This window comes from Schistocerca serialis, chromosome 1 (genome assembly GCF_023864345.2).
Source record: "Schistocerca serialis cubense isolate TAMUIC-IGC-003099 chromosome 1, iqSchSeri2.2, whole genome shotgun sequence".
NCBI classification, from domain to species: domain Eukaryota; kingdom Metazoa; phylum Arthropoda; class Insecta; order Orthoptera; family Acrididae; genus Schistocerca; species Schistocerca serialis.
In genome coordinates, this window is record NC_064638.1 from 1,119,118,963 (window position 1) to 1,119,132,189 (window position 13,227).

Here is a 13,227-nt window from a genome sequence, read left to right on the forward strand (position 1 = left end):
TCAGATATGATAGTCGGATGCTTCTATAGACCACCTGCATCAGCAACCGTAGTAGTTGAGCGCCTCAGAGAGAACCTGCAGAACGTCGTGAAGAAGTTTCGTGATCATACTATTGTAATAGGGGGAGACTTCAATCTACCAGGTGTAGAATGGGATAGTCACACAATCAGAACTGGAGCCAGGGACAGAGACTCTTGTGACATTATCCTGACTGCCTTGTCCGAGAATTACTTCGAGCAGATAGTTAGAGAACCAACTCGTGAAACTAACGTTTTAGACCTCATAGCAACAAATAGACCGGAACTTTTCGACTCCGTGAATGTAGAAGAGGGTATCAGTGATCATAAGTCAGTGGTTGCATCAATGACTACAAGTGTAATAAGAAATGCCAAGAAAGGAAGGAAAATATATTTGCTTAACAAGAGTGATAGGGCACAAATCGCAGAATATCTGAGTGACCACCATCAAACGTTCATTTCTGAGGAAGAGGATGTGGAACAAAAATGGAAAAAATTCGGAAACATCGTCCAGTACGCCTTAGATAAGTTCGTACCGACTAATGTCCAAAGCGAGGGGAAAGATCCACCGTGGTATAACAATCATGTACGAAAGGTACTACGGAAACAAAGAAAGCTTCATCATAGGTTTAAGAGTAGTCGAATCATAGCTGATAAGGAAAAGCTGAACGAAGCGAAAAAGAGCGTAAAGAGAGTAATGAGAGAAGCATTCAACGAATTCGAACATAAAACATTGGCAAACAATCTAAACAAGAACCCTAAAAAGTTTTGGTCATATGTAAAATCGGTAAGCGGATCTAAATCCCCTATTCAGTCACTCGTTGACCACGATGGCACAGAAACAGAGGACGACCAAAGAAAGGCAGAAATACTGAATTCAGTGTTCCGAAACTGTTTCACTGCGGAAAATCGTAACACGGTCCCTGACTTCAGCCGTCGCACGGACGCCAACATGGAAAATATTGAAATAAACGATATCGGAATTGAAAAACAACTGCTATCACTTAGTAGCGGAAAAGCATCCGGACCAGACGAGATACCCTTAAGATTCTACAGTGATTATGCTAAAGAACTTGCCCCCTTTCTATCAGCAATTTATCGTAGATCGCTGGAAGAACGTAAAGTACCTAGCGACTGGAAGAAAGCGCAGGTCGTTCCCATTTTCAAGAAGGGTCATAAATCAGATGCGAATAATTATAGGCCTATTTCGCTTACGTCAATCTGTTGTAGAATAATGGAACATGTTTTGTGTTCTCGTATTATGACGTTCTTAGATAATACAAATCTCCTTCATCATAACCAACATGGATTCCGCCTACAGAGATCATGTGAAACTCAGCTCGCCCTATTTGCCCAAGAAATTCACAGTGCCGTAGACACTGGCGAGCAGATTGATGCCGTATTCCTGGACTTCAGGAAGGCATTTGATACGGTTCCGCACTTACGTTTAGTGAAAAAAATACGAGCTTACGGAATATCGGACCAGGTTTGTGATTGAATTCAGGATTTCCTAGAAGAAAGAACACAACATGTCATTCTTAACGGTTCAAAATCTGCAGATGTAGAGGTAATTTCGGGAGTACCGCAGGGAAGCGTGATAGGACCTTTATTGTTTACAATATACATAAATGACTTAGTTGACAACATCGGTAGCTCCGTGAGGCTATTTGCAGATGACACGGTTGTCTACAAGAAAGTAGCAACATCAGAAGACTCGTACGTACTCCAGGAGGACCTGCAGAGGATTAATGCATGGTGCGACAGCTGGCAGCTTTCCCTAAACGTAGATAAATGTAATATAATGCGCATACATAGGGGCAGAAATCCATTCCAGTACGATTATGCCACAGGTGGTAAATCATTGGAAGCGGTAACGACCGTAAAATACTTAGGAGTTACTATCCGGAGCGATCTGAAGTGGAATGATCACATAAAACAAATAGTGGGAAAAGCAGGCGCCAGGTTGAGATTCATAGGAAGAATTCTAAGAAAATGTGACTCATCGACGAAAGAAGTAGCTTACAAAACGCTTGTTCGTCCGATTCTTGAGTATTGCTCATCAGTATGGGACCCTTACCAGGTTGGATTAATAGAAGAGATAGACATGATCCAGCGAAAAGCAGCGCGATTCGTCATGGGGACATTTAGTCAGCGCGAGAGCGTTACGGAGATGCTGAACAAGCTCCAGTGGCGGACACTTCAAGAAAGGCGTTACGCAATACGGAGAGGTTTATTATCGAAATTACGAGAGAGCACATTCCGGGAAGAGATGGGCAACATATTACTACCGCCCACATATATCTCGCGTAATGATCACAACGAAAAGATCCGAGAAATTAGAGCAAATACGGAGACTTACAAGCAGTCGTTCTTCCCACGCACAATTCGTGAATGGAACAGGGAAGGGGGGATCAGATAGTGGTACAATAAGTACCCTCCGCCACACACCGTAAGGTGGCTCGCGGAGTATAGATGTAGATGTAGATGTAGATGTATGCAAGAATGGTCTAATGTCTGTATTTGTGTCTTTGTATTCTATATATGTTAGCTGAAATTTTTCTTCTATATCTAATATCTGTGTCACTTTGTGTTCTATTTGTGCTTGTTCTGGTCGCTGCCTTAAGATTTCGTTTTCCTCTGATTGTTTAATTGGTGCGTGTTGTTCTTTGTTTGTTTGCTCTGGGATGTTTGAGTCCATTACTGTATTTTCTTCTTCTTCTGATTGCACATTATTTTGTTCCAGTATTTGTTGTACTTGTTGTTTGATGTTATCTAATTCTGACTGGGGTATCCTGTTATTTTTTATTATTACACGGATCTGATCAGCTAGTCGTTGTTCTGTTAAAAATTTTAATTCTGGGTATCTGGTAATAAATGTTGTGTATACTTGTGATCTGTATCCAGTTGTGTTGGTTCCTAGGTTTGTTGCTTGGTAATAACAGAACATGAGGTGTCGATTAACTTCATCTGACCATCTCATCCTCTGTCTTTGTTTTCCTTCTAGGGTGGTTGCAGGAAGCATATCCTGCAAAACACCTCTATTTGGATTTAAATCATTTTCCAGTTGGCTAGCAGTGTCGTTACCATTGTGGGCAGGCATAGGGTTCAAGCGTCGTCCCCGACCATGACGGCGCTTGTCCGAGGCTTCATTAGTTCTGTCCTGAACCAACTAATCACACTAAAAGGGGGGTTAGCCCTATTAGTGGATTGTTCTTTTCGTCGCCTTTTACGACTGGCAGAACATACCGGAGGCCTATTCTTTTCCCGGGCCTCCACAGGGATTATTATCGTTATTATTATTATTATTATTATTATTATTACTATTATTATTGGGAGTGGACAGATACATCTCAGCAGCCTAAGTCTGCCAGTTTCTGTCATTTCTGAAGCAGAGTCCGCAATCAAGCGGTTTACAAACAGTGAGAGTAGTGCACACAATTTGTTGTTGTTGTTGTTATGGTCTTCAGTCCTGAGACTGGTTTGATGCAGCTCTCCATGCTACCCTATCCTGTGCAAGTTTCTTCATCTCCCAGTACCTACTGCAACCTACATCCTTCTGAAGCTGCTTAGTGTATTCATCTCTTGGCCTCCCTCTACGACTTTTACCCTCCACGCTGCCCTCCAATGATAAATTTGTGATCCCTTGATGCCTCAGAACATGTCCTACCAACCGGTCCCTTCTTCTGGTCAAGTTGTGCCACAATCTCCTCTTCTCCCCAATTCTATTCAGTACCTCCTCATTAGTTATGTGGTCTACCCATCTAATCTTCAGCATTCTTCTGTAGCGTCACATTTCGAAAGCTTCTATTCTCTTCCTGTCCAAACTATTTATCGTCCATGTTTCACTTCCATACATGGCTACACTCCATACGAATACTTTCAGAAACGACTTCCTGACACTTAAATCTATACTCGATGTTAACAAATTTCTCTTCTTCAGAAACGCTTACCTTGCCATTTCCAGTCTACATCTTATATCTTCTCTACTTCGACCATCATCAGTTATTTTGCTCCCCAAATAGCAAAACTCCTTTACTACTTTAAGTGTCTCATTTCCTAATCTAATTCCCTCAGCATCACCCGACTTAATTCGACTACATTCCATTATCCTCGTTTTGCTTTTGTTGATGTTCATCTTATATCCTCATTTCAAGACACTGTCCATTCCGTTCAACTGCTCTTCCAAGTCCTTTGCTGTCTCTGACAAAATTACGTCATCGGCGAACCTCAAAGTTTTTATTTCTTCTCCATGGATTTTAATACCTACTCCGAACTTTTCTTTTGTTTCCTTTACTGCTTGCTCAATATACTTATTGAATAGCATCGGGGAGAGGCTAAAACCCTGTCTCACTCCCTTCCCAACCGCTGCTACCCTTTCATGCCCCTCGACTTTAATAACTGCCATCTGATTTCTGTACAAATTGTAAATAGTCTTTCGATCCCTGTATTTTACCCATGCCACCTTCAGAATTTGAAAGAGAGTATTCCAGTCAACATTGTTAAAAGCTTTCTCTAAGTCTACAAATGCTAGAAACGTAAGTTTGCCTTTCCTTAATCTTTCTTCTAAGATAAGTCGTAAGGTCAGTATTGCCTCACATGTTCCAATATTTCTATGGAATCCAAACTGATCTTCCCCGAGGTCGGCTTCTACCAGTTTTTCCATTCGTCTGTAAAGAATTCGTTTTAGTATCTTGCATCTATGACTTATTAAACTGATAGTTTGGTAATTTTCACATCTGTCAACGCCTGCTTTCTTTTGGATTGGAATTATTATATTCTTCTTGAAGTCTGAGGGTATTTCGCCTGTCTCATATATCTTGCTCACCAGATGGTAGAGTTTTGTCAGGACTGGCTCTCCCAAGGCCGTCAGTAGTTCCAATGGAATGTTGTCTACTCCCGCAGCCTTGTTTCGACTTAGCACACACAATTTAACTTGAATTATTTTTAATCGGGATGAGGATGTGGATGAAGCAACTGTCACCAGGGAAAGGAATGGTGCAGAGGAAGTATGATTTGTAAAAAGCGTCTACTCTCAATGTGTATAGTTAGCTTTCATTTCTGAGGAAGAGTTGTAGGTAGCACTTGCGATACACTGCGAATTGCTTCATCATTCCGAAACAAATGGTTGTCAGAAATGACCCTGAAGTCTTCGTCTGATGTGCTGTTCGACTTCCGTTGTGTTGCCCCTTGAATATCTCCTAATTAGTAATATTTTGGTCCCTTTATTTGGTGGGTAAGGCTATGCATAAGAACTCTTGCGTAATTTCACCTTACCTCTGGTTAAACTTTATCTCGATGTTTCAGTCCTGCTTGCTCATTGAAAAGACCTGTATCCTGAGTTTTTGATTTTGGCTACATATCCAAGTGTAACCATTTTGTGTACCTGTCGTAAAATTCAGTGATCAGACTTCAAAATGTTGGTGACGTCGAGTATACGCAATACCTTTTTATTTAGACAGGCCAAGTTTTTTAGTTCCAGATCTTTACAAGGACCTTGTATGAGATCTGTGAGCGATCAGTGCTGTTAGATAATGAAGGTGGCAGTAGGGGCTTGGAGTAAATTTAACTCTGTCTGTTTTCAGGTTTTTTTTTCCATGGCGGTGTAATACCATTCCGTTCGTACAACTTTTCATTTATTTTATGTGGATCAAGTTATGTGTACAGCTTTCCCATGAGCACTTTATGCACCCAATGTAGTCAGCGGTGTTTGAAAATCAGATATACATCTAACAGATCGTGGGAATATCTACTCCTACGTTGCCAATCAAGAAACCAGTGTACTACAAGTTCAAGCTGCTCGACATAGAAAGAAAAGGGAGTTTAGCTTGACTGAGGCGGAACTAAACAAATAAGTACCAGCTCCTTTAATCAGGGTAGTAGCAGCTCCACTAAACAGGGATAATGTATCTCCAGTGAAGATGAACAGCCAGAAACCCCTTAGAAGGCGAGAAGATGAGGAAAAACATAATATTATATTATCCATATTGGATCTCGTGAACTTCGCAGCCGTTAATGATAATTGGTGACTAACGAAAATACAGTTTAATGTCTTATTTTAGTGCCATAACCAGTTTCCGGCTAACAAGCCCATCGTCAGACAGCTAATATTTTCACTTACATAGTTTCTCTAAAGTCAGTATCGCCATTAGACTGTTGTTTATTTACAGTGTTACATTTACACTAACACAATCATATTTTAGTTTGAGAGTGCCATTATGCAGTGTTTTAAGTGTTATAAATTGCCTAAGATGGCATACTGTCGTATTAAAATACACAATTAGACACATTGTCTTTGAAGCCGAAACCATGATTGTGTAAGTGTAAATGTAACACTGTAAATAAACAACAGTCTAATGACGGTACTGACTTTAAAGAAATATATTATGACTGTACATTCTCAAATTAAGACCTACGTCTGATACTAGTAGACTTCTCTTGGCCAAGAAGGCCCTTTTTACCAGTACTAGTCGGATTTTTATGTTTACCTTGCTGGATAATTTTGCTGCAAAGGTAGCAGAATTACTTAACTTCATCCATCTCGTGTTCACCAATTCTGATGTTAAGTCTCTCCCTGTCTGCATTTCTACCGCAGTTCATTACTTTCGTCTCGTTCCGATTTAATCTTAACCCATATTCTGTACACATTACATTGTTCATTCCATTCAACACATCTTGTAATTGCTCTTCATTTTCACTGAGGATAACAGTGCCATATCAGCGGATCTTAACACTGATAGCCTTTCACCTTCAATTTTAATCCCACTATTGAAATATTCTTTTATTTCCTTCATTGGTTCGTCGACGTACAGACTGAACAGCAAGGGTATGGGACTACATCCCTATCTTGCACCCTTTTTATTCGGTGCACTTCGTACTTGGTCTTGTACGTACTGTATATTAGCGGACTTTCCCTAAAACATAATCCGCAGCTCGTCGTCGTGCGGTAGCGTTCTCGCTTCCCGCGCCCGGGTTCCCGGGTTCGATTCCCGGCGGGGTCAGGGATTTTCTCTGCCTCGTGATGACTGGGTGTTGTGTGATGTCTTTAGGTTAGTTAGGTTTAAGTAGTTCTAAGTTCTAGGGGACTGATGACCATAGATGTTAGGTCCTATAGTGCTCTGAGCCATTTTTTGACCCTACAACATACTCCATTTTTCTCAGGATTTCGAATACCTTGCACCATATTACACTGCCGAGCGCTTTTCTCAGGTCGACAAATCCTGCGAACATAGCTTTATTCTTCTACAGTCTTGCTTCCATTATCAACCCCAACGTCGGAGCTGCCTCCTCTGCGCCTTTACCTTTCCTAAAGCCAACCTGCTGATCATGTAACACATCCTCGATTTTCCTTTCTATTCTTTTTTCTGTTATTATTGTCAGCAACTTGAATGCATGAGCTGTTAACCTGATTGCGAGAAGATTCTCACATTTGTCGCCCCTTGCAGTCTTCGTAAATGTGTGGATGATGTTTTTCCGTCAGTCTTCAGATATACCGTCAGCCCCACACGTACTAAACATCAACGTGAATAATTGTTTTGTTGCCACTTCACCCAACGATTTTAGAAATTCGAATGGAATGTTATCTACGGATTCTGCTTTATTTAAGTCTTCCAAAACTCTTCCAAATTCTGGTTCTAGTACTGGATCCACTGTAGCTTCCCCATTGACACCTGTTTGTTCTATCAAAATCATCAGATAAATCCTTTCGATCATAGAGGCACTCTCTTTCAACCTATCCACTCTCTCCCCTGCGTTTAACAATGGAGCAATAAATTATGTTCACAAATTTTCTTTGTGATTCAGTCTATCTGTCAGTGAAAATTGTTTCAAAATCGCTACAGCGGTTTGTTTTGAGAGAAACTCATTGCCACGACATGTCACTACAAACGTCAGTTAGTGATGGAACAGCTAACAATACATCTAGTACACATAATTTTGTAATTATGTGCGTTACTATAATTGTGTACATAAACCTTCCTTGTAAATCAGTCTATGCGTGTGCTGTTAAGCTGTGGCACTTGCAGTATTCGGAATTGTGTGGGTGACGCTTTAGCGAAAGTTTTGTTATATATTGCCAGTTTCATGCATTCTACACGCCGCCACTACAATTGTTCCTGACATCAGCCTTCACATACATACCATACATACAGGTGAAAGCGGCGGAGGACTTTAGGGATGACAGGGATAAGTTGACATAAATTTTAGTTTTTGATTTTTCTATTTTCTCTTGTGCAGTACCGAGAGATTCTGGTGAATGCGGCGGATAGCTTAAGCTTTTACTACGAAATCATCTAGGACCGATTAATTAAGTACATGTTAGGTTACCCAAAAAAACGTTTCCTAAATGCTTGAAACTGTGCCAACTAACCACGGTTGCTGCATAGTTGGCACACCCCTAGGAATGAGTCGGTGTAACCTGATATGGACAGGGACAATTCGGCAGAAGACAGCAACTGTAGAAGAAAACCATTTCATTTTATTAACAGCTGGGGTAACTTCCTTTTCAAAGAATAAATCCTACAGAAACATAATCTTTGTAAAGAACTAACGCTTGAACAAAAATAAATTCGACTAATATTATAAATAACAGTATGACGTAAAACGTATGAACAAACAATAAATTCTACAAAAATAGGTTCTGCTTATTATTATAGCTACAGGGTGACAATTATTTAACTATATGAAATAAAATCGTCATAACGTCGGAACGTTCTGCGTTAGGACGTTCAAACTGCACGGTTGGCCGCCGGACATGATGGAGATTAGTATGCGCATGCATGGTTTCGTTTACCGAGGAAGCCCACTTTCATTTGGATGGGTTCCTCAATAAGCAAAACTGGCGCATTTGGGAGGCGTAGAATCCACATTTCGAGATCGAGAAGTCTCTTCACCCTCAACGGGTGACTGTGTAGTGCGCAACATCCAGTACCGGAATAATCAGTGCGATGTTCCTTGATGGCACGGTGACTAACGAAATGTACGTCAAGGTTTTAGAAGATGACTTAATCTCCAGTATCCAAAGTTACCCTGGTTTCGACAAGATGTGGTTCATGCAAGACGGAGTTAGACACCATCGACGCAGGAGAGTGATGTCCTTGAGGAGCACTTTGGGGACCGTGTTCTGGCTCTAGGGTACCCAGAGGCCACTGGCATGGGCATCGATTGACTGCCACATTCTTCGGATCTGAACACGTGCGACGCCTTTTTGTGCAGCTTTATTAAAGACAAGGTGTACAGCAATAACTCAAAAACCATTTCCAAGCTGAAAACAGCTATTCAAGAGGTCATCGACAGCATAGACGTTCCGACACTTCAGCGGCTCACGCAGGATTTCGCTATTCGTCTGCGCATCATCGCCAATAATGGCAGCCATATCTAACATGTCATAAACTATATCCGAACATCTGTACTGACGTTTCCATGTTGAATAAAATGTGTGCACGTCGTAGTTTGTAACAAATTTACGTTTTTCTTTTCATAAACTTCAATTATTGTCACCCTGTACATATTGTTATTCAGATATAAAGTTAATCAAATAGAAAATTGTAAACCAATGACGAATGTAGGAGATGAACATGTGAGTTCAATTTCGGAACTGTTTTACTTTGGTCGTGTCAAACTAGATCATCTCCGTCTGGCCATTTCCAATTTTTTTCCAGTTTTGTCTGTGATGGACAAGCGAACCTCGTTACTATCGGTTTCGACCCTCTTCCTGAGGTACTGGTGGGCATGTTACTTCACAGAAACATTGTCACAGCCGGCCGATGTGGCCGAGCGTTTCTAGGCGCTACAGTCTGGAACCGCGCGACCGCTACGGTCGCAGGCTCGAATCCAGCCTCCGGCATGGATGTGTGTGATGTCCTTAGGTTAGTTAGGTTTAAGTAGTTCTAAGTTCTAGGGGACTGATGACCTCAGATGTTAAGTCTCATAGTGCTCAGAGCCATTTGAACCATTTGAACCATTGTCATATACATGGTATTGAGTGTGGAGGCCGTTTGGATTGTAGGAGATCCGTTATTGTTTCTGTTAGATGTGCTCCGTTGGCACCTTTGAAAGATTTCCAGGGTTTGTAGAAATTGTCGAATGAGAACTCTCACCACCTTGTCAGTAGGGTGAGGTCGAAAGCACTTAAGCGTGGAGTTCTTCTGTCTCTGAACTATCATTAAGGAAGGGCTAGCTGTCCTCACTTTCGACATAGAAATTTTCTGATCGTCGTCATTAACACCCGTAGAAGAAAATTCTAATGGACACCCTCTGCGAATTGTTATCTTCTTCGACTTGTCAACCTTATTAACGATGTTGCCCTTCTTGACTGTACATGTAGTTTCTTCTTATTTGCCTTTTCACCTGCGGGTCTGTCTATAAGGGGTCTGCCCGTTAGGACAGCAGCAAACCTATTTCGGTCGCAATTGGGCTGCTGTCGTGGGCTGTGTGTGGAAAGAGCGAATTTCTTCTGGGGTGATATGCATTTATTCGTTTCTTACAGTAATTGTTTCTTTTTTAGTGAACAGTGATGGGGCTTTAGTTGGCATAGATGTGGGGCGCCGACCCCATACCTAACTATGGCAGCTAGCCCCACAGGGATATAAAAAATTAAATAGGTACCTCACAGTCCCAAATACAGAAGGAAAAGATCATGATACATGCAACCATAGTTAACTACTCTTTCGAGTATCACCACCAGTAGTGCCTCAATTTGATGTACAGGTTTACCAGGACTGAACAGCTTCCGACGAAGAAATTTACTCTTGAGCCAGAAAAACAATTAAACAAGGTTATTTCGTTCCTGGCGATTCCAAGCAAACTGAAGTTACGCTGAGTGCTGCACTTTCATATACACGCTCCACTAGGTCGATGACAGTGTTCTAGCTCTACGGCGAAGATACAGACACTATGTACCAACTATCCCCTTATGCTAACTAACCACATTTTCCCTATACATAATTTTCTTGTCACGAGGGCAACGCAAAACCTTTTTGAGCAGTTTATAAAAAACTGTAACGCAGTCGATGAAGCAAGAAGTGCGGATAGTCAACATTTCGTATTTAATTTAGTTACATTGCTGCTATGATAACTTGAGCGCTTGCGCAGTCTGCTGGCTGAGCCGCTTATAATCTTTGAGGTATATGTGCGCACGTCACCAGGCGTGCGTGAGGTGTTCCGTCTCGCGGACACAATACTGCCAATCAGAGGGGGCCGGGGTCGTCACAAATTAAGTCCCTCACAAAGCGGCGCCAACTCCCCCGCTGCTCGCCACCACCGATCAAAGCAGACAAGTTTAATTTTTAATTACGATCGCCGCATCGCCTGCGGCAACTCTCGCATGTAAATCACTCCCTCGGAGAATAATACTCCTAACACAACGTCGGTATCCCAAGTTGGCCCGTTAAGCGCTTAACTCTTGTTCGAGAAGAGGTGGCGTGCCTCGAATTCGTTGTGGTGATGTCGAGGAGGCCCCACCCCCACTCTCTTCTGAAAGTGATTCCAGTGCCGTGTTACCGGGGCCCTAGGAGGGACGCAAGAAGACCGAGCGAGTGGCGCAGTGGTAACACAGGCCTTGCCTCGAGGAGGATGGCGGTTCAAATTCGCGTACGGCCACCCGGATTCACAATTTGCGTGAGTTCCCTAAATAGCTTAAGGCAAATGTCTGGACGGTTCGAAGGGCACACATCCGATCTCCTCCCCTCCCTTACGTTACGCCTTTTATGAACTCGTCGTCGACTTCTTTCCAGTTCTCAAGGCGTTTAGTGTGCCAGGAAAAATCTTGTATGATAATGACAAATACACTCTGCCGTGGCGCGCACAGCCACACAAACGCAAAGGTCGGCTACCGCGGCAGATATACGCGGCGCCTGCAGTTTAGTGTTGGTGCGTTTCGCCAGCCGGCGCTAGAGGCGTTCCCGCTAAACATTCAATCACCCACGAACTACGCACGCGCACAAGCCTTTTTCCGGCGCGGATGGCCACACTATGATATCACCATCCACCAGTCAGGGATCGCCAACGGCCGCCAATCATCACTCCGGAATCAACGGAGCAAGACTGGAGCCGCCATGTTAAATAGCCGGAAGAAATGGAAACAGGCGTCTTTCGACCCGCCGCGGACTGCCGACCGGATGATACTTCGACGCAGCCGGAACGTCCAGGTGCCACGTCTTCGCTACGCCGGCCTTCGACTCCGGACGCTGCGCCCGTCTACTTCCTCGGCATCCGCTGGAAAGCATCGAGAGAAAATCCGACAAAGGAACGTAAATTCAGTTCAGTTGCTAATATTTCAATTCAATAAGGTGGCATATTCTTTGACTTGTTATAAAATTTTGGTAGGAGAAGAAGCTTTTTGTTTTCGAAGAAACTTTATCTTTTTGTAAAATTAAGCGGTGGCCTTGCTCCATCTAATAAAAAGTTTTATTCGCACATGGATGTTAATTTGTGGATATAACACACTCCTGACAAAAAATGTGAACCATCTGGGAGGGGCGGAGGAAACGAAATGAAATTTGATGGGTTTATGAGACGTGACGAATTTCTGTGACTACAATATCGATTTGCATTTGCAAATAACTTGGCAGTATGAGCCTATTGAGGATGTGTTACATTGACGATCAGTTTGGTTTTACGAAACGTAAGGCTCCAGAGGGGCCTTGTGGAAGCACACTTGACCTCTTAGCAACAAATATTCCTGAGTTAATCACGAGCATCAAAATGGATACCGGGATTAGTTAACACAAGATTGTCGTAGAGAGATTGAATATTGGAAGCCCCAAACCCTCCAAAAATAAACGAAACATATACCCACTCAAAAAGCAGATAAAAATTCACTTGGCGCCTTCCTGAGAGACAATCTCACTCCTTCCACATTAACAATATAAGTGTAGACCAGATGTGGTTTGAATTCAAAGAAATAGTATCAGCAGATATTGAGAGATATATACCAAATAAATTAACAAATGTCGGAGCTGATCTTCCTTGGTACACAAAACAGGTCAGAACACTGTTGCAGATACAATGAAACAAATATGCCAAATTCAAACAGACGCAAAATTTCGAACGTTGGCGGTCTTTTACAGAAGCTCGAAATTTAGCGCGGACGTCAATGTGTGATGCTTATAAGAGTTTCCACAACGAAAGTTTGTCTCGAAACCTGGAACAAAATCCAAAGAGATTCTGGTCGTATGTGAAGTATGCTAGCGGCAAGACACAATCAATGTCTTCT